The sequence below is a fragment of the Typopeltis vanoorti genome, chromosome 5 (assembly GCF_054136105.1).
Source record: "Typopeltis vanoorti isolate ZY-2024b chromosome 5, IOZ_Tvanoo_1.0, whole genome shotgun sequence".
Classification (NCBI taxonomy): Eukaryota; Metazoa; Arthropoda; class Arachnida; order Uropygi; family Thelyphonidae; genus Typopeltis; species Typopeltis vanoorti.
Genome location: NC_143553.1, coordinates 22684851 through 22705511, shown reverse-complemented (window position 1 = coordinate 22705511; position 20661 = coordinate 22684851). Strand labels below are relative to the sequence as shown.

Genomic DNA, 20661 nt, shown 5'->3' with positions numbered 1-20661 from the left:
CCACTTATATTCCTATTAACAAAATTTCTTCCTTATTGCCTTCTACAAAAGATAAACTGTCATCTCTGTCTTTGGCTGGCGTTTACAAAATCCCTTGTGAATGTGAAGTTTCTTATTTTGGACAAACTGGCCGTTCTATGGAAAAAAGAATTAAAGAACATCAAATATTATATTGATTACAACAAACCTCAGAAGTCTGGTCTAGCACAACACAGTATTACCACTACCCATAATATCCAATGGGATAAAGCTATTCTACTCCATAGATGCAGGTTCAAATATGAATGCCTCTTTAAAGAAAGTTGTGAAGCATTTTTACACCGACCGAATTGAAATCGAAATGATTGCCTCTCTCTCTCTCTCTCTCTCGAAGATCTGGGAGACTTTTATTTTATGTAATCATTAAAAAACTATCTTAAATATTTATTATTTATTAATTTCTTTCATTTCCTAGCTCACGACAACATTGTATTTTAATAGATGATCCACCGAATATTCGTTACTTGTATTCTATTCTGAAGATGTACTATTATTTTTAGTATACGAAATATCTACCTTATTTATTAATTAAAGTTATTACTGTGGACTTGTGTGTTGTTTTTTAATAAATATCAGAATGAAACTCTCATTACTACTCCCATTCAAAATTGCCATCCAACATTCAAGCCTCGATTGTTCCAACACATGTAGCACTAAGGTGATCCAAGAAAACAAATCAGTTGTGAACAACCATCAACAAATCAAAGTCATACTTTGAAAAAAGCTAAAAGCAAAAACATATCTCTTGCACAAGTGGCAGGAATGCTTTCTAGTCTCTACCAGAAACATACCTAGAAAGTCATTAGAAGAATCTTGAATAACCTAGCTATCAACAAAATCTTCTGGCAAAGGTAAGAGGTATCTTCCCCAACCGAACCTTAAATTTGTAATCCAGAACAAATAATCTTTGTGATCTTTTATATTCAGCTGACATCTACCTCCACAGCACAGAAGCAAGCCCATATTCAGCCTATTCTAAAAATAAATAAAGAAAAAGAAAGAAAGCTGCCAACAAACTACTTACCCACTGCCCTCACCTCAGTTTTCTCTAAAAATAACTGAGGTCATTAACTTCATTACTAGATGGAGATATTCATCAGCAAATGAATGACTATAAGTGCAAGTTTTAGAACTCTGAATCCACTTCTTGATAAGTTATGGAAGATTTGGAGAAACCTGTGCTAGTGTACTTGATATTTCCAAAGAATTTGATAGCACTGGCCAAAAAGTTTCTAGCAAATTGTTCTTCTATGGTCTGTCTTCTGCTCATTTTTATATATACTTGTTTACTGTTTGTTCATTCACTGAATGTAGATGGCCAGCTTTCCCCGCAGACTCTACCAATGCAAGAACACCTTAAAGCTCTATCCTACTGCCTACCTATTTTTGCCTATACATAAATGACCTCACACTGAATTCAACCTTACCTACAGTTTTACTGATAGCTATCTGCTCCATTCCTCCTACTCATTTCAGAAATCTTGAAGTACTCAAACACAGCTGTCCATAGCATTCTTGTATGGGTAAGGACCACCTTCAGCACTATCAAAAGTTAAAAAAGGTCAACAGACAAGACCAGATCTCTCTCTTCTCTGATTGACATTTATCTCTAACCTTCCTGAGACAAACACATCATGCTTATGTAGGTTTCTCAATTTCTATAAAACTACTTTATTTTTTAGACTGAAAATATTATTTTTCATCTTCTCAGCTACTACAAATCTTAAATTTGCCTGTCCAACTTTAGAATGCTGTTCTAACATTTGGGGATGGTGCACCAAAAAAATTATTCATGCTGTCCAGAACTGAAAACCACCATTTCATGGCCTCATTCTGCTAATTTTATCACTTTTAAGTATCTCTGTGGATGCTATTGTACTGAATTGGCTTTATAATTGCTCCATACTTTAGGTCTTTTAAGGCTATAAAAACACGAGCAGTTACTAGTTGATATGTATTTAGGGTTGACTTCAAACTAACTATAAAGTGCTACAACTATCAGCTTCAAAAACAAATAACAACACGCCCGTTTCCTCTTTTTAATCTCTTGCCTGTACATGGCACAGGTTACTATATGTTGTACAAATTCGACTATGTGGAATTATTAAGAAGCCGTCTGCAAGTGACTAAGCCTTAAAACCTAGTGTACCAGAAATTCAGAGGCCACAAGATGAACAAAATGTTCATGTCCTTAAAGTGGCAATCATTACACCTGATAACAGTGCTTAAAGAAATACAAACTTAAAGGTATAAAAGAGTTACTTTACCCCTTTACAAGGCTACATCTGGAATAACGTACTCTAATACGAGGGTGGTCTGAAAAGTTCTCGGCCTAACAATGAAAACATGAATTTATAATTTCAAAATTATTTTTATTTTTTCAACATAATCTCCCTTAAGGCAAATACATTTATTCTAGTGGTGCTCCAGTGCCATTATCCCATCCCTGTAGTGGTTCTCAGTAAGATCTGCAAAATACCCCTCTACAGCTGCAATCACCTTTTGATTAGAAGAAAAACACTGACCAGCAAGGAAGAGTTTTTGGGAAGATATAGAAGTCAGAGGGAGCCAAATATCGGGAATAGTTCAAAGGCACATAAAATATATTGGGTTGGCAAATAAGTTCGTTCAGCTTATGCGTTGGCACAAGTTTATGCCACTTCACCTGTCGCTATTGCGCAGTTGAAAGGCAACGTTTCACATAACCTTTCAGTGAATTTTTGTTCGGCCTACTTCAGTTGCATGTGTGTAATACATGTTTAGAAATGGAAGGATATAACATACATTACTGGCATATTTTGCTTTTTTATTTCAAAAAAGCAAACGAGTTACAGGAACCCATAAAAAAATATGCAGCGTATATGGGGATGGTGCTTTAACAGAACTCGTATGCCAAAAGTGGTTTGTCAAATTCTGTTCTGGAGATTGTGTGCCTCACATCGGTCACCCGACCGAGGTCGATTTGAGTGTTGTGAAGGATATCATTGACAAAAATCTGTCACAAACAGTGTGGGTGATTGCTGAAGTACTGAACATATCCCATACAAGCATTGAAAACCATTTGCACAAGCTGGGATATGTTTGGGTGCCGCATGAATTAACCGATGCCAATATGACTGCAACCATATCCATCTGTGATTCGTTGTGTCGTTACCAAGAAAACAACCCATTTTTGAAGTGGGTGATTACAGGAGATGAAAAATGGGTCGCTTACGATAACGTGGTATGTAAAAGATCATGGGGCACAAGAGCGAACCACTGCAAACAACCTCGAAAGCAGGATTGCACCCAAAGAAAATCATGCTCTCTGGTGATGGGATTATAAAGGTGTTGTCCACTACGAGGTGTTACCGTCAGGCAGAATGATTGATGCAACTGTCTATTGCTCACAGTTAATGCAACTGGCCCTTACAATTAGCACAAAACATCCTGAATTGGCAAATCGGAGAGGAGTTGTCTTTCACCACAACAACGCCAGACCCTACACATTGTTAACAACCTGGAGTAAATTGTTACGTCTTGGCTAGGATGTTTTGTCGCATACTCCGTATTCATCGGAACTGGCACCTTCTGATTACCACTTATTCCGATCATTGCAGAATTCTCTGAATGGGAAAACCTTCGCTAATGAGGAGGCTGTCAAAAGACACTTGGATCAGTTTTTCACCAGTAAACCTCAGGAGTTTTATGAACGCAGCATAATGAAGTTGGTATAGTTCGCCAACAGATTAGAGACCCTTCGACACTTCTGCGCATGTCCCAAAAAGGAGAATCCATTCCGATAATAGTGTAATAAATCCGTCTTCTGGGATGAGTTTGTTTATTATTACAGGTCGGAAAATTTAGCTTTTCTTTTACGAACATTGTAGTTTTTAAAGTGTAACTATTTTGCTTGATAACAGTTGGAAAAATGTATGTAGAGTATTAACAAAATTAAAAAAAGGTATAGCATAAAACAAAAATATTAACGAAATTTATTTTTAAGAAAGTTTTCTATAAAATAAAAATAATCATACAGAAAAATAGAAATTTTTTCAAATAAACGTAGATATTCTAAACTTAGAGTTGAGAGAACTGAGACCCTTTAATGTCCTAAACCGATTAATTATTTATGCCTTGTTGTGACTCTTTTAACAAACCTATGCAAAAAAAAAGGTTGGAAAAAAATACCATTATCAAATCCTTTTAATCTTCATAGTCATCTGAATCGGTGTCCAAATCTCCATCACTTTCACTTAAACTGATCACCAAACGTTCGCATAATTCTTCGATAATTCCATCTCTGTCCCAATACATATTTTTCAGTGCGGTGACATGAGAGCAATATTTTCCCCAGTTTTGAACTGTAATACTTTCAATCGCCTTTTCTGAAAGCTTAAAAAGTTTCGACATGTCAATATCCCCAGTTACGTTGCGATGGCGAATGAAACTTTTTACTTCTGCCCAAACATACTTAATAGCATTAAAACTACTTAATAGCATTAAAACAAAATCCGATTTCATGAAGTATTTTCCTTAAAGTTTCTCTTTTCCAAGGAAAATTAATTTTTTTCTTTAAGGACAGGAATCAATTTCAGAACAGTTGGCACTCTTTTCTCGACCACATAAGATTCATGAATAGTTCTTCTTATAACGTCTACATCAAAATCATTTAAAGCTACAGTTTCAATGGTTTTCTTTCTCTGGCGCTTTTTTTTTTTTTTTTTTTTTTAGGAGATTTAAATTTGGCTTACCTTCACATTTTGATTCCCGATGAATTCTTTTAATAGTCGACTCCAATACGACCGCAATTGCACTTGCACGTTTTATGACTTGAGAAAAAGGAACAAGGAGACTGCCTTTTAATGATTCTTTTTTGCAGAATGTCAGCACATTATTCAATATTCTTTTGCAAGAGCTACTGAAACGTTTAACAACAGAACTTGTTGTTAAACTGGTACTGGATCCATCATACAAATTAATAATAAAAAGATAATGCAAAAAAGAGACAATAAAAATCAAGCTACTACTAGTACAGTGACAGACAAGAAAGCGCGTGATTTCACATGTTGGGACCAATTCGTACATCCTTCATTTTTTTTTCTCCCCTTCAGCATGAATCAACTATTCTTGGTAAAACACCAAGCAGAGAGCTACAAACTGTGGACGTACTATAGACAGATGGCAAGAGGTCATTGATAAAGAGGGTCAATATATAACTGACTAGAATGTATTATATATATTAAATAAAATGTGTTTCATTCTGAAAATGGGTCTTCAGAAGGATGAAGAGATGTTGGAAAGGGACCCAAGGAGACTCACTAAGGTAGTTTCTGACCTATGGAATGTCGAGTATGAGGAAAGATTGAGAAGGTGTAATTTGCAGAGTCTGGTGCACAGGAGGAAGAGGGGAGATATGATAGAGACCTATAAGTTGGTAAGGGGTTGTTATAGGATCAATGTTGGAGAAGTTTTACAGAGAACAGTGGGTGATTAGGGGAGAACCAGAGGTCATCCCTGGAAACTGTATAAAGAGGATGTGAGTAGGGGAGTGGAGGCAGGTTTTTTTCTTGCAGAGTTGTGAATGATTGGAATGCCTTGCCTGAGAATGTGGTGTCTGCAAAGAGCTTGAATGTGTTTAAAACATGGTATGATGAGCTGTGTGTGTGTGTTATAAAAGGACCTCCCAGATGAGTCTTTGACTCCATGAGGTCTTAGGGTGGTAATAATAATAATAATTCCACTCTGAAAAACCGAACGAACTTATTTGCCAACCTGATAGAATGATTAGCATGTTGATTTTTTTCAACCAAAAAAACTAATGTAATAAAAATATAACTAACACTGGGTTTATAAGTAGTAATAATTATTTAATAAACCTGCTAGTTTCACCATTTAAGCTAGTGGTTTCATCTGGATTAGGATAAACACACAAATAAAAATACAACATGCATTAAATATGAATCATTACATAATTAAAAACACTGAGTGGGTAGGAACCATTACACAAAAATACAAGTAAAACATGTATTGTACATACACTGAAAAAGAGGGCAATCTCTATTATAAGAGATGAAGGAACACTAACAGAAGAATTATATTCTATTCTCCTACTATTGATCAGTAATGGATATCCTGGATAAATCATCATTATCATCATGCATATCAAGGATTTAGCGTGGCAGTTCCGGCCTTAGAAGTCATCGTTGAATCTTTTAAGAGGACGTATCCTAAATAAGAGGCCATATCCTAAGAGGATTTATCCTGAATAAATAGCACATAATCCCTATCCACAATAGACCAATGACATTCATTACAGAACCTCAGGTTCCATCCCTTTCATTAGCAAACTTTCACTAAAAATCACAAATCTCCTGAAATCTCATGACATTAGAGTGGTACGAAATGATGGTACGAAATCTGTTACGCTCACACAACCACCATAACCCTTTCAATAAACATTCTGGAGTTTACAATATTCCATGTTCTTCTGGCCTTAATTACACTGGGCAAACATCAAGAAGTTTAGAAATAAGACAAAAGGAGAATAGGTTCGCACGGTTAGCCTAGTGGCTATGCGCTTCGCAACCATATGCCTGGGAAAGGAGTGTCCTGGGTTCGATTCCCGTTGCCGACGTGAGGAGCTTAAGGATCTTTTTCAGATATAGCCAAGTTAGTCAGTCTAGCGTGTGGCCAGCAGGGTTTTTGTCCCTGGTTTATCTGGGGTTTTCTCTCCCACAAACAGGCAAACCGGCCCCGTGAACACATGCAGCTACAGCCATAGAATATATCAGGAGGCACAGGGCTAGTCACCTTATCTTCAAGACAGATACAAGTTATATACCGGGAAGTATAGTTATAGTCACCTTATCCTCGGGACAGGTATGACTTATAAGGGCTTAAGATAGCTCTGTAACAGGCCAGTAGACCTAACATGTAGAAGGAGGAAGAAGAAGACAAACAAAGAATACTGGAGATATCAATAACAACAGAGAAGACAGCTGAGGTCTGGCATTCGATTTCTCCCAAATGCATCACAACACTGAATGGGACAAGAGCTCCAACAGACAACTTCAACATCAGCAACATCAATGAGGCTACAATGGTAATCTACTTACAAGGCACTCTCAACAGAAACCAAGGAATAATTTTGTGACATTCGAAAGTCACTCGTTAGATCTTTAATGAGACTTTAATTTTTCTGCAAACTACTGGATGCACCTGCGCCAGCTTCCACACGTTTCTGCTTTACTTGTATTTTTGTGTAACAGTTATTACACATTTGGTGTTTTTAGTTATGTAATGATTCATATTTAATGCTTGTATTTAATTTGTGTGTTTATCCTAGCCCAGAGGAAGCCACTAGTTTAAGTGGTGAAACTAGTAGGTTTATTATATAGTTATTACAACTTATAAACTCAGCGTTAGTTATATTTTTATTATATAGAATGATTGCATGTGAAGAAAGGAAATGCAGACTCTTAAGGAGAATACAAATAAAAAGGAGATTTTACTGCACAGATACAATGAAAAATTAATATCTCCTCTGTCATTTTATGAAACTTTTGAACCCTATATTTCCTCCATCTGTTTTCATACCACTGACTGACTGATATTAAATTTCTATACTGAAATCTAAGGACATATGTTGGATCTTAGATGGTATATTGGTAATTACAATTCTCCCCATCCCATTATTTCAAAATAATCTTACATTCTTAATAATTAAGAGAAATGAGTCTTGACATACTTCTAAATACAAAAAAGAAAATAGATAATTAATTCAAAAATGCATTAACAAAAAGAAAATATATAATATGAAAGGAGAAACTTGAATGACCAGTATTTCAATGTAAGACTTAAATAAGTAAATCAAGCTGCAACTGAGGCCAAATTAAGCTCCTCTAATATGTTTAAGTGTTTGTTTAGTTCATTTGACTATATCAATAAGTCTAAGGAAGAAATTCTTTTCCTTGATAAGCAAAAAAGATTTTTATCCTATTGAGAAGAAAAAAAATAACTGTCATGCTCATTGTCCCTGACAAATTGACCTATCAATAAATAAAAGTTCAAATACCAAAGTTCAAATATTCATGAAAACTACTGCAGATTTCTTTTCATTAATAAGAAAATTAAAGTTCAAAATTGGACTTGTAAATCATTAAAATTCAAATACTTCTGCATCCGACAGGTAACATTTTAAATTTGAGTTGCCAGCTTTCGCTCATGTAAATCACTCATCTTCACTTTATCTTCCTACTTTCTCCTTAATTGTTCACAACATTATTCTTTTTTCTACCTGAAGAACTACTAGGAAAAATGAACAGCATAAAACTCAACTTGCATCTTATACATTCTCCTGAATAACCATATTGAAAGGCTTATGTGTTCATCGCACATGTTGATTGGATTTTAACGGTGTAGATGTGAACACAGATTGATAAGAAAATAATTATTTTTTAACTTAAATGTAATATTTTGATGGTATTATTTAAACTGAACAACTTACCTTGAACAAATGAGTTACTTAGTCTCAGACAACACCTATCAACTTATGAAATATAACCCAACTAATTGCAAATTCAGATTAAATTGCTAATTGGATTAAAAAGGAAGCAGTAGAATTATTTAAATCAGCTACTTCCTAGACTGCAGACACAGTTAAAAAAACTACCTCAACACTCCACTCATTTTTTGAGAATTTAGGGGTACCCTAAGACTCACAAGCAGAACTTATCACTCTAAGTGATAGTTCAAGTCATCAAGTGCTCCAATTATCATCTAGCCAAGAAACTAGCGTCAACACTCAAGGGGTTGGTAGGTCATTCTCCATCCTATATAAAAAAACACACAACATTTTGTAAACAAAATTAAGGACACACTTCATAAACATGATTTATTAGTCAATTTTGACATATCTGTCCTTGTCAAAAATGTCCCCAGTCAATGACAATTCTTCTTTTACAGGAAATCCTACCCTATATCACGTCACATTTTGGCCATATACTGGTTATTTTGGGCAGCAAAATACTTTATTTGCAATTTATTTGCCATTATTCATCCACCTCCCATAACGGCTAAGTTTTATATGGAAGCTTTTGAGCAACATGCTCTTGATTCCTTTACTTTAAAAAGGCAAAGTAAATTGTCATTGCCATTTGCAGACAATGTTTTCATTATCTGGCCCCCCACACCACCAGACTTTAGACGCCTTCCTCAGCCACCTAAACAAACATTACAAATGAAACTGAAAGTCAGAACACACTTCACTTCTAGATATACTTGCAACGTCTTTCTTCTGCTGTTCTTTCCTTCACTTATCATAAGCCTAGAATACTGGCTAATATATATGATGGTGGTCTGAAAAGTTCTCGACCTAACAATGAAAACCGAATTTATAATTTCAAAATTATATTTATTTTTCAATATAATCTCCCTTAAGACTAATACATTTATTCCAGTGATGCTTCGGCACCATTATCCCATCCCTGTAGTAGTTCTCAGTAAGATCTGCAAAATACCCCTCTACAGCTGCAATCACCTCTTGATTCGAGGAAAAATGCTGATCAGAGAGGAAGAGTTTTAGTTTTGAGAAGAGATAGAAGTCAGAGGGAGCTAAATCTGGGGAATAGAGAAGATGTTCCAACAATTCATAGTGCAGATCCCTTAATTTTCCCATTGCCAAAACACCTTTGTGGGCAGGTGCATTGTCCTGATGAAAGATGATTTTTTTCTTCTGCAAACTGGGTCTTTTCTCACTGATTTTTTCGTCTGTCTGGTTAAAAGACCGGAATAATATTCCCCAGTTATTGCTTTACCCTTTCCAAAATAATTAATATACAAAATGCGTTTAGCATCCGTAAACACCGATGCCATGACCTTTCCTGCTATGGAACCGACTTTGTCATCTTTGGTACTGAACAACCAGCTTCTGTTCACTGTTTTGACTGCTGTTTGAACTCTGATGTATAATGGTGAATCCAAGTCTCATGCATAATAATAAATCGAAACACAAAATCAGTTTTATTCTTGTTAAAATGGTCCAAGCACTGTTCACAGATTTTCATGCGAGTGCATTCATTTTTGATCTGCTGTGAGCAAGCGCAGCACCCATCTTGTGCAAAGCTTTTTCATTTGCAATTCTTCATGCAAAATATATTGTACATGTTCTTTTGAAATGAATATAGTCTCAGCAATTTCACGTACTTTGGCTTGCCGGTTATCCAATACCATATCATGCACTTGATCAATGATTTCTGGTGTTGTTACACTTTTTGAACGTCTTTCACGTGGATCATCTTCAACAGCCACGTTTAAACCCAGCAGTGCATTTCTTAATTGTTGAAAATGAAGGAAAAGATTGCCCATAAACTTTTATGAACTTCGAATGAATTTCTTTAGGCATTAAACTTTCTTTTACTTAGAATTTTATAACTGCACGATACTCAATTTTATCCATTTCAAGGGATACAGACAACACTTTTGCTTCAGACAGCTGTATAAAACAAACTACTTGATAGAATCACTTGCAATTTCACATGGATGCTTATGACAGATTTACCAACTTAGAAAAAAAAAAATCATGCCAATAGCATTGCCACCTGTGGTTGAGGCTGAGAACTTTTCAGACCACCCTCGTAGACATACTCTTACCACCACCCCCCACACAAAAGCTAGACGTTATTAACCTCCTTACTGGCCAATATGAATGAAATAGTGACACCAAATTGCACTTCTTATCCATGTTATTCAATGGGTTTTAGAGCTTCGTATCCAGATTTATCTCGACATCTATAGATTTATAGATTTATAGATCTATAGATTTATCTCGACATCGTGGCCGGTTGGGGGGTTAATACACTAAAAAACAGGATATTAAGGTCTTGATGTACTGAGCAAGCATTTTAGCATAAATGAAAAATTATCAGCAATACTTTTCCAAAAAAATGCCAAGCGCAAAAATACTACCAACAAAATTCTTCACAAGACTGCACCTAATGATAAAAATAAACTGGATTTCAATAAAACTGTAGCCATTCCTTACTTTAAAGGGATATCAGATAAAATAAATGGAATACTACACAAATGCGATATTAATGCCACCTTTAAACCATGTGAAAAAATTAAAGAACTTATTCAATTCCTCCAAAGATCCCCTTCTTCTCCTTATCCACCCTGGAGTATAACATATTCAGTGCACCTATAATTTGTCTTATATAGATGAAATTGGATGAAACTTAATAATATGGAATATCTGGCCTTTCTGATCATGCCCTGAATACTGCATACACAGGATTGCCTGGAAAGGCAAGGCAGCTGTTCATTACTTCACACCAAAACCTGGTATAAGCACAAAGTTAAAAAGGCCTGTGAAATTCAAATCAGCCATACTAATTCTTACAATGCAGGTCTAAAAATCCCAAGGATACAAATCACTCTTTTTCTTCCTATGTAACTTTCTGTCTTCTAAGGGTTCGTTATAAATTATAATTTGGACTGTAGTACTAGTACTCCAGGATCTTAGCCTCAGTATAACAAATACTTATGCTAAATTACTGATTAGGCCACCACTAGTGCTGCATTGAAAGTATCAAAAGATATTATAAATTTGTTCTCTGATCATGTTATAAAAAAGAAATAGGAAGTAGTGTGATGCAGGTCCCCCCAATAGAGGTCAAGCTGTAGAATAACAGCTGATAAAATCATCGTGACTTTGGCATACTGGTCTGAAATGCAACTGTGTGTTAAGGTTTAAGTGCATGAGAGTAACTCATGTAAGAGACTTAATGGAATGAAAGCACTAAGAAAGGATTAAAAGCATTATTTAATCATTCCAGTATTTCATCTCAGTCACTGCAAATCATCATGGATTATAATATGAGACATAACATACAAAGTCAACACAAAATTAATTGAAACACGTGAAAGAAAGACTAGAGGCCTATGTGTGGATACCCTCTATGGACATATGTAAGTGGCCCAGTAAGTAAACTGGGATCTCAAAGTATTAGTGTTTCTCATAGTTCAGAAAGTTTCATGCAACCATATTTATTCAAATTATGCTGGTTTTTGGTGCAGATTCCAAAAACAGTTTCCTCTTCTAAATTTACTGCAATAGAGCATGGTGTTCTTTTTCCATTTGATTCTGTGAAATGTATATAGACTATATAAACTTTATATAGACCATATAAAGGATGATCTGCAAGGCCTGATTGATCATAGTCATGACTGTAGATGTATTTTTTTGTATTCTTCCTAGTGGATGATAGGTTTGTAAAAATAATCATATTAAAAATTCTGAATATTTTTACGTATTAATTTTGCTTGTTAGTTTTTGTTTTCATACACGCAGTGTCTGCACTTGTGATGTGCTCGTTACGAAAATAATATGTAAAGAAGTAAAAATATTTAAGTACTTACTAAATTGATTATTTGTATTATTTATAAGAAAGTTTGTTGTGTTTTTAAATGTTGAATTTTGTGTTTATGAAAGACTTTCTTCAGCGCTGGTGGATACAGCGAGTCAGCCATATTTTTACAATGCGTAGTTGTTGAAGTGCGCATGCTCCCGGAGTGAACTTGATGTTTGATTGACAGCTGACAAGAAAGCGTTGCGTATCCAAGTTACAGTGGTAAACAAGGGAGCGTTCGGAAAGTTTTTTTTTAGAACACTGGCCGAGGAATATTCAAGTTGGGAGGAACTTGAATTTTTTGTGTGCGGCAGTCAAAAGGAAATTTCATATTGTATTCCGAAAAAGGAATAGTGGAAATAATATGTTTCAAGAAGGAATAAGTACAGAAGAAAAAGGAAATCTTGAAACTAAGTTTTTATAAACTGGCCAAGATATATTCAAGTAGGAAGGAACTTGATTTTGTTTTGTGTGAGGCAGTAAAAAAGAATTTTTAAAGGGATCTTGAAAAGAGCCTTAACAGGAAGAGAATAAGACTATGAACATTTTTTTTGTGATTGTAAAGAAAAAGTGTTTTGTCTTAAGAGTAAGTTTGTATTTTTTTAATAAGGCCTTGGATCCATTTAATCTGTATTTGTAGTTATGTATTTTTACTAGAAGTGTATATATATGTTGTTTTAAGTTTTATTAAATGTGTTTATTTTGTACTTGGTATTGAGTCAATGATTAGTTGGATTCTGAAAGAGTGAGTTAAAGTCATTGCACCAATTGGAGTGAACTCTTTGTGCAAATATAATAACATATAGGGACACTCGGAGTCAAAAATAAAAATAATTGTTAGTAAATGAAATATTATTTATAATACACATTATAAATAACTAATGGCGCAGCCTATATAGGATAATTCATTAAATATTAACAATGGCACATATATAGGATAAATTCATAAAATATTAACAATGGCGCAGTCGCCTACAGGATAAAATAAATTCATTAAATATTAACAATGGCGCAGTCGACGACAGGATAATTGGTTATGACTAAACTATTTTAGAATCCAAAAGGCAAATCTTGACTCAAATCAAAAAAAAAAAAATGGCTACAGAAAATAGTAATATTAGTAGTAAAGTTCCTTCAGTTAATGATGAAGAATTTTTTAGGTTAATAAATCCAACCTTAGTAATACCTTCTTTCTCAGGTGATAGTAGTGAAAGCATAGAAACATTTTTTAGGTATGCAGAAAAAATTAAAGATTTAGGAAATTGGTCAGATTTTCACTTGTTAATTATACTTCGTAATAAATTGTTGGGAAAAGCCAAAACATTCTTAAACACATCTCCTTTACTAAGAGATACTGACAATTATGCAACCTTTAAAAGTTTGCTAATATCAGAATTTTCAAATGTAAAAGAATTAGGGCCAAACATTTGGAAGATTCAACAGTGTATCCAAGGTAATAAGGAATCTGTTTCTGAATATTATCATAGATTGTGGACCATTGCTCATGGATTTAATATTTCATCTGAAGAGAAATCCTCTTTAGAATGGTTGCTCTTTAATCAATTTAGGCTTGGCCTCAAGGATAATTTAAAAGAAATAGCGTATAAGAAAAAAGTTAGAAATCTTGAACAATGTTTTGAGCTTGTTAAAGAAAAGGAAGAAAGATTAAGAGATATTTTTCATTCCTCAAGCAATAAGCAAGTAAATTCTTTTCAGCATAATCAAACTCATTCTTCTAGCATTGTGGGTACTGATAAAATGAGAGAAGAAAAGCTTCAAAAGGGTAAAGCTGAAAATAAAAAGAAAAAGTCTAAGGAAACTTCTGTGAATTTTACTAAAGATATTCCAGAATCTGATTCCAGGGTAAAATTACATGATTTGGAAAAATATGAGGAACTGAAAACATTTCTGAGTGAAGAAATAGAAAGACAACAGAGACCCATAGTACAAGGACAGGAACTTCTGTTTAAGATGATGTCGGATTTATCAATATCCAAAAATCTTACAGATAATCAATCTTTTTCTTGTAAATCTGATAGCATTAACAGGAATAAAGCATCTCATAGGAGATACATTCCAAAATGTTTTAGATGTAATAAACAGGGTCATTTTGCTAAAGATTGTTATGTTAGAGATAGATCTTGTTTTCAAAATAAGAAATCGGAGAATAAAAGTAAATCTGGAATTAGTTATTATTCCAATATTATACTGGCAAGGACAGAAATGTCAAACTATTCACTAAACATGGGTAAAGCCAAAGACAGCTATAACCATAAAAGAAAGTTTGATGTAGCATTAGCTCCTTATGCTAATGAAAGTAATCCTTTAACAGTATTACAAGGATTTATTGAAGATGTACCTTGTGATATCTTACTTGACACAGGTGCACACATTTCACTCATTTCTTATAGCTTATTTAACAAAATTAAATCTCTAATTCCAAATGATATTTCAGTTTTAAGCAATCCAATTAAGTTAAAAGGAATATTTGAATCTGAAATTTCAGCTTATAGGCAAATCAATGTCTTTATTTCAATTCCTTGCTTTCCATTGAAAGTTTCTCATTCTTTAATTGTTCTTCCAGAATCTTCAAATCCAAATGTACAAATAATATTTGGAATTGATTTTCTGAAACGTCATGGGTTTGTGTGTAATTTTATTGATAATACAGTATCATTATGTGGAATAGAATGCTGTTTGGATAGGAATTCAGGTGACAGTGGAAAATTAGAGCAGTCTCCTGAAGTTTTTCTAGATACTAGTGATAGTGATCAAGTATTTAATATTGAAACTCTAAAGAATAAGGATCCTAGTATACAAATTTGGAAAAAGGATAAGATTATCCAAGCTCAAAAGGATGATCCCATACTAAAAACTATTTATGAGGCAGTATTGAAAGAGGAAACTCAACTAGATACATTTTTCAATCTGGATAACTTGTATTTAGATAAAGATGGGTTACTCTTGTCTAGAAAAATGGAAGATGGAAAATTGAAGGTGAAAATATTGGCACCAACTGAAATGATTCCTTGGATTATGTATACTTTCCATGATTCTGACTTAGCAGGACACCAAGGGTTTTCTAGAACTTTGGAAAGAATAAAGGATCGTTACATCTGGAAAGGTATGAAGAGTGATATACTCACGTATGTCAAGTCATGCCATAAGTGCCAAATAAGATCCCCTTTTAGAGGAAAAGCTCCTTTACAACCATTTCCAATTCCAACTAGACCATTTCAAGCTGTTGCTATTGATGTAGTAGGTCCTCTACCAATTACTAAAAAAGGAAATAGGTATATTCTAGTAGTCATAGACATGCTAACTAGATTTCCTGAAGCAGTATCAATGAAAGACCAATCTGCAAAAACTATTGCAAGAAAGTTTTTGAATATGATAGTTTGTAGATATGGAACTCCTCAGACCTTACTTTCAGATCAAGAAGCAAATTTCACATCTGAACTATTATTACAGTTATGTAAATTGCTTAATGTTAAGAAGATTTTTACAACACCTTATCATCTGCAATGTAATGGTATGTGTGAAAGACTAAATAGAAACATAAAGCAAATACTTTCAAAGTTGGCAAACACCAAAATGAATGATTGGGATACACATATCTCTCAAACATTATTTGCATGTAGGTCTGCTTTTCATTCTGCTATCAAGGAGAAACCATCTTTTGCATTATATGGTTTTGATCCAGTTTTTCCTAATGAACTTGTTTCAGTTATTCCAAATACAGGATACAGTGATATAAATGAATATTTAGAATTAGTAATAGATAAGTTTTCCACTACTCATAGACTAGTAGGTGAGATAAGTAAATTAAGTGCTCAGAAAACTAGACAATATATAAATCGTTTTAGAAAATATAAATCTTTTGTACCAGGTGATTTAGTATTGTTAGATGATAAATCTAGTATTAAAAGAGTTGGGAAATTAGGAAAGAAAGCCTTAGGTCCATTTAGAATTTTAGACAATTTTTCTCCTGTGAATTTCAGAATTCAAGATGTCAATAATCCTAGTAAAATTTTAAATGTACATTCTGATAGATTAAAAAGGTACTTTTTGGGAAATAAAAATTTAGTTACTTTAGGTGATAATATGAATAAAATATTGAAGGATGAATGTAGTTTTCCTAATACTAATTGTGAATCTTATTCAAAGTTAAATGATAGAAAAGGGAATAGATCTAATACTCATAATTCAAATATGCAGCGAAAGAAAAAATTAAACTTTGGTAAAGTGAACCAAAATACAAGAAATTTTAGAATTCCCAAGACACATGTTTCAGATGATGTACAATGTAGAAAAAATGATAATCAAATTGATTCTAATATTGATGAAAGTATAGCGGAATTTCATAGGTTGATAAATATAGGATTAAATAAGAAAAGGGAAGTTAAAGATACCTCAAATTTAGTTAGTAAGGATAAGAAATCCCAGAAACTTTTAGAATCACAAAAACCTGTAGAAACTGATTCTGATAGTGATGATTCTATAGATTTAGGACATCATTCAAGTAGTTTAAATGAAGTGTTTGAAAGGTATAAAAATGAAATATTTAAGTATACTAATTTGGAAGAAGAAAGTTCAGAATTATCTCTAGTGTCAGATGATTCTGAAACTAGTGATTCAGAAGATATACATAATGATTAGATAATTAGATTAGAACTTAAAATATAACAATCTAGAAATAAATATTAAAAGTTTGTTTAGACGTAGGTTAAATATAAAAAAAAAATTTTTAAAAAAAAAAAAAAAAATTTTTTTTTCACAGAAAAATGAAACTGATGTAAAAATAATCATATTAAAAATTCTGAATATTTTTACGTATTAATTTTGCTTGTTAGTTTTTGTTTTCATACACGCAGTGTCTGCACTTGTGATGTGCTCGTTACGAAAATAATATGTAAAGAAGTAAAAATATTTAAGTACTTACTAAATTGATTATTTGTATTATTTATAAGAAAGTTTGTTGTGTTTTTAAATGTTGAATTTTGTGTTTATGAAAGACTTTCTTCAGCGCTGGTGGATACAGCGAGTCAGCCATATTTTTACAATGCATAGTTTCTGACGTTGTTGAAGTGCGCATGCTCCCGGAGTGAACTTGATGTTTGATTGACAGCTGACAAGAAAGCGTTGCGTATCCAAGTTACAGTGGTAAACAAGGGAGCGTTCGGAAAGTTTTTTTTTAGAACACTGGCCGAGGAATATTCAAGTTGGGAGGAACTTGAATTTTTTGTGTGCGGCAGTCAAAAGGAAATTTCATATTGTATTCCGAAAAAGGAATAGTGGAAATAATATGTTTCAAGAAGGAATAAGTACAGAAGAAAAAGGAAATCTTGAAACTAAGTTTTTATAAACTGGCCAAGATATATTCAAGTAGGAAGGAACTTGATTTTGTTTTGTGTGAGGCAGTAAAAAAGAATTTTTAAAGGGATCTTGAAAAGAGCCTTAACAGGAAGAGAATAAGACTATGAACATTTTTTTTGTGATTGTAAAGAAAAAGTGTTTTGTCTTAAGAGTAAGTTTGTATTTTTTTAATAAGGCCTTGGATCCATTTAATCTGTATTTGTAGTTATGTATTTTTACTAGAAGTGTATATATATGTTGTTTTAAGTTTTATTAAATGTGTTTATTTTGTACTTGGTATTGAGTCAATGATTAGTTGGATTCTGAAAGAGTGAGTTAAAGTCATTGCACCAATTGGAGTGAACTCTTTGTGCAAATATAATAACATATAGGGACACTCGGAGTCAAAAATAAAAATAATTGTTAGTAAATGAAATATTATTTATAATACACATTATAAATAACTAATGGCGCAGCCTATATAGGATAATTCATTAAATATTAACAATGGCACATATATAGGATAAATTCATAAAATATTAACAATGGCGCAGTCGCCTACAGGATAAAATAAATTCATTAAATATTAACAGGTTGATCTTCCTGTCTGTCCATAGTGGGCCAACTTGCAGGAACAGGGTACTTTATATACTCCAGGAACAGAGAGAGGAGGTAGATGATCGTTAGTAGAACATATGAGGGTAGCAAGTTTTCAGTTTGGCTTGAAAGCTGTGCAGAGATTCTATATATCTTTAAGATTCTCGCTATTTTTTCTGAAGTGCCTTGAACATATGGAATGATGATAGCAAAATCTTTTTAAAGAGAAGGTTGAGGATTGGGAGAAAGCTTGGCTTCTTTTTTTTTTTAATACTGTGGAAACTGTAGCTACTGGATGAGATGTGGTGTATATAATTGAGTACTGCTACAGAGGTTTCATCAGAGCAAAGGTTATAGGTTACTGATTAGTGTTTTAATGATACTATAGTGTTGAGAGAATATCTGTCTGTATGGGTGGGCTTCCTATATACTGAAAGGACAAGTTATGATTGGGTAGGTGTGTTACCAAAGTGTCTGGAAAGGCTAAACTATTATTAGTTTCTTTTTCCATGGCAAACTGGATTCTAGTATAAAGACTATTCTGGTGAAAGAAAAGAATCTAATGCGTCTGCACCATAATGCCAAATGGAGAACACGGGATCAACATATTTTAACCAAATAGAAGGTTTGAGAGGGCCAAGTGAAGAGCTTGTTTTTCAAAATATTGCATAAAAAACTGGAATCCGTGGGGTTAGGTAGAGCCCATATCTTTATTTAAAAATTTTGTGCTTCCAAGAGAAGTATCCAGAATGGAGAAGCAAAGGTAAAGAAATCAGTAATATCAGGAGGAAAAACTTTTTTTTTATAAGTGGGTGTCAATTAAGGAAATATTGGCAAACAGTGAGGTGATATCAAAGGTAATTAAAATATCTAACCAAAATATTCTATAAAGTTAAATTCTCAATGGAAGTTTTAAAATGGATAGAGATTTTTATATATAAAAAGTGGTAAACAGATAGAAGGTACCTCTATGGGTTCTCCCCTTTCACCCCCCCCCCACCAATTTTTTAGTAGATTATTTTGAAAAACAAGCTCTTGGCTCAGCCCCTCTCAAACCTATCTGGTTAAGATATGGTAATGATGTGTTCTCCATTTGGCCTCATGGCCCAGACACATTAGATTCTTTCCTCTCTAACCTCAATAGCCCTAGAATCCAGTTTACCATGGAAAAAGAAACTTATAATAGTTTAGACTTTCTAGAAACCTTCATAATAAACCTACCTAATGGTAACTGTCCTTTTCAGTATACAGGTAGCTCACCCACACAAGCAGATACATTCACAAACTTTCTCATCCCCCCCCCTCAACAATATGATATCATGGGGGGTATCACTAACCAATAGAGCCTATAACCTTCACTTCATTAACTACAGTATATAAAAAAAAATAGCCAATCATTTCTGCAATCCATGACCTTCTCTTCAGAAAGATTTTAGAAATATCATCATCATTCAGCATGACTGAGGCACTTTGAAAAAATAGCCAGAATCTTAAAGAAATACAACTTGCACAGCTTTCAAGCCTCACTGAAAGCTTGCTACCCTCATACTTTCTACTAAAGACCATCTCCCTCCTCTCTCTGTGCCTGGATATTCACAGTATGTTGGCATTTGTGTAGGACCATTAGCTGATCCAAATATTGTAATACTACTGTGAATTTTTCTCGCAATTACAGTAAGTGTTGCTAGTTGTGAGAGGAGTTTTTCTAAAATTGATTAAGAATTACCTACATTACTATAAAATAGACTTCGCCAATGTCATCGACGATTTTGCTAACAGAAAAGCAAGAAAAATAGCATTTTAGAATGTTGAGATTAAAGTTTTACTTCAAAAATAAACATAGTGTTTTCATTTATTTCTCTGTGCATTGTTTTCACTTTTTGTAGTATTTTTGGTGTGTATTGAGAGGGACAGCAAACTCAGGGACTGCCCTAGGTGGCCAAAGCTCTAGCTACACCGCTGTTTCAAGGTTTTTAATTTTTCTATAATTTCTCAACAATATCCATCCTTCATGTAGTTTTACCTTTGAAATAGAAAAGGGGAACTTCAGTGTTTGATACTCTCATTACAACACAGATGATTTCCCTCTTGTGTTTGGTCTACTACATAACCAAAACATACAGATATACACCCTGCTGAGAAACTAGGAATTTTCAAAGCTATAGCCTCCTGGGCAGATAAAATTTCATCCGAGACTAGATTTACATCTGGTTCAGCTAATATCATTTAAGGAAAACAAATGCAAAAACCAACTTGTCAAACTTAGAAAGGGAATCAAATA

The 20661-nt window shown here is 33.7% G+C and overlaps 1 protein-coding gene across 2 annotated transcripts in view; it reads right to left on the bottom strand.

The window, feature by feature from the left end:
* LOC150106264 (uncharacterized) overlaps positions 1-20661 on the bottom strand; it is a 379399-nt gene that overhangs the window by 215482 nt on the left and 143256 nt on the right. The gene's annotated exons all lie outside the window — the stretch shown is intronic.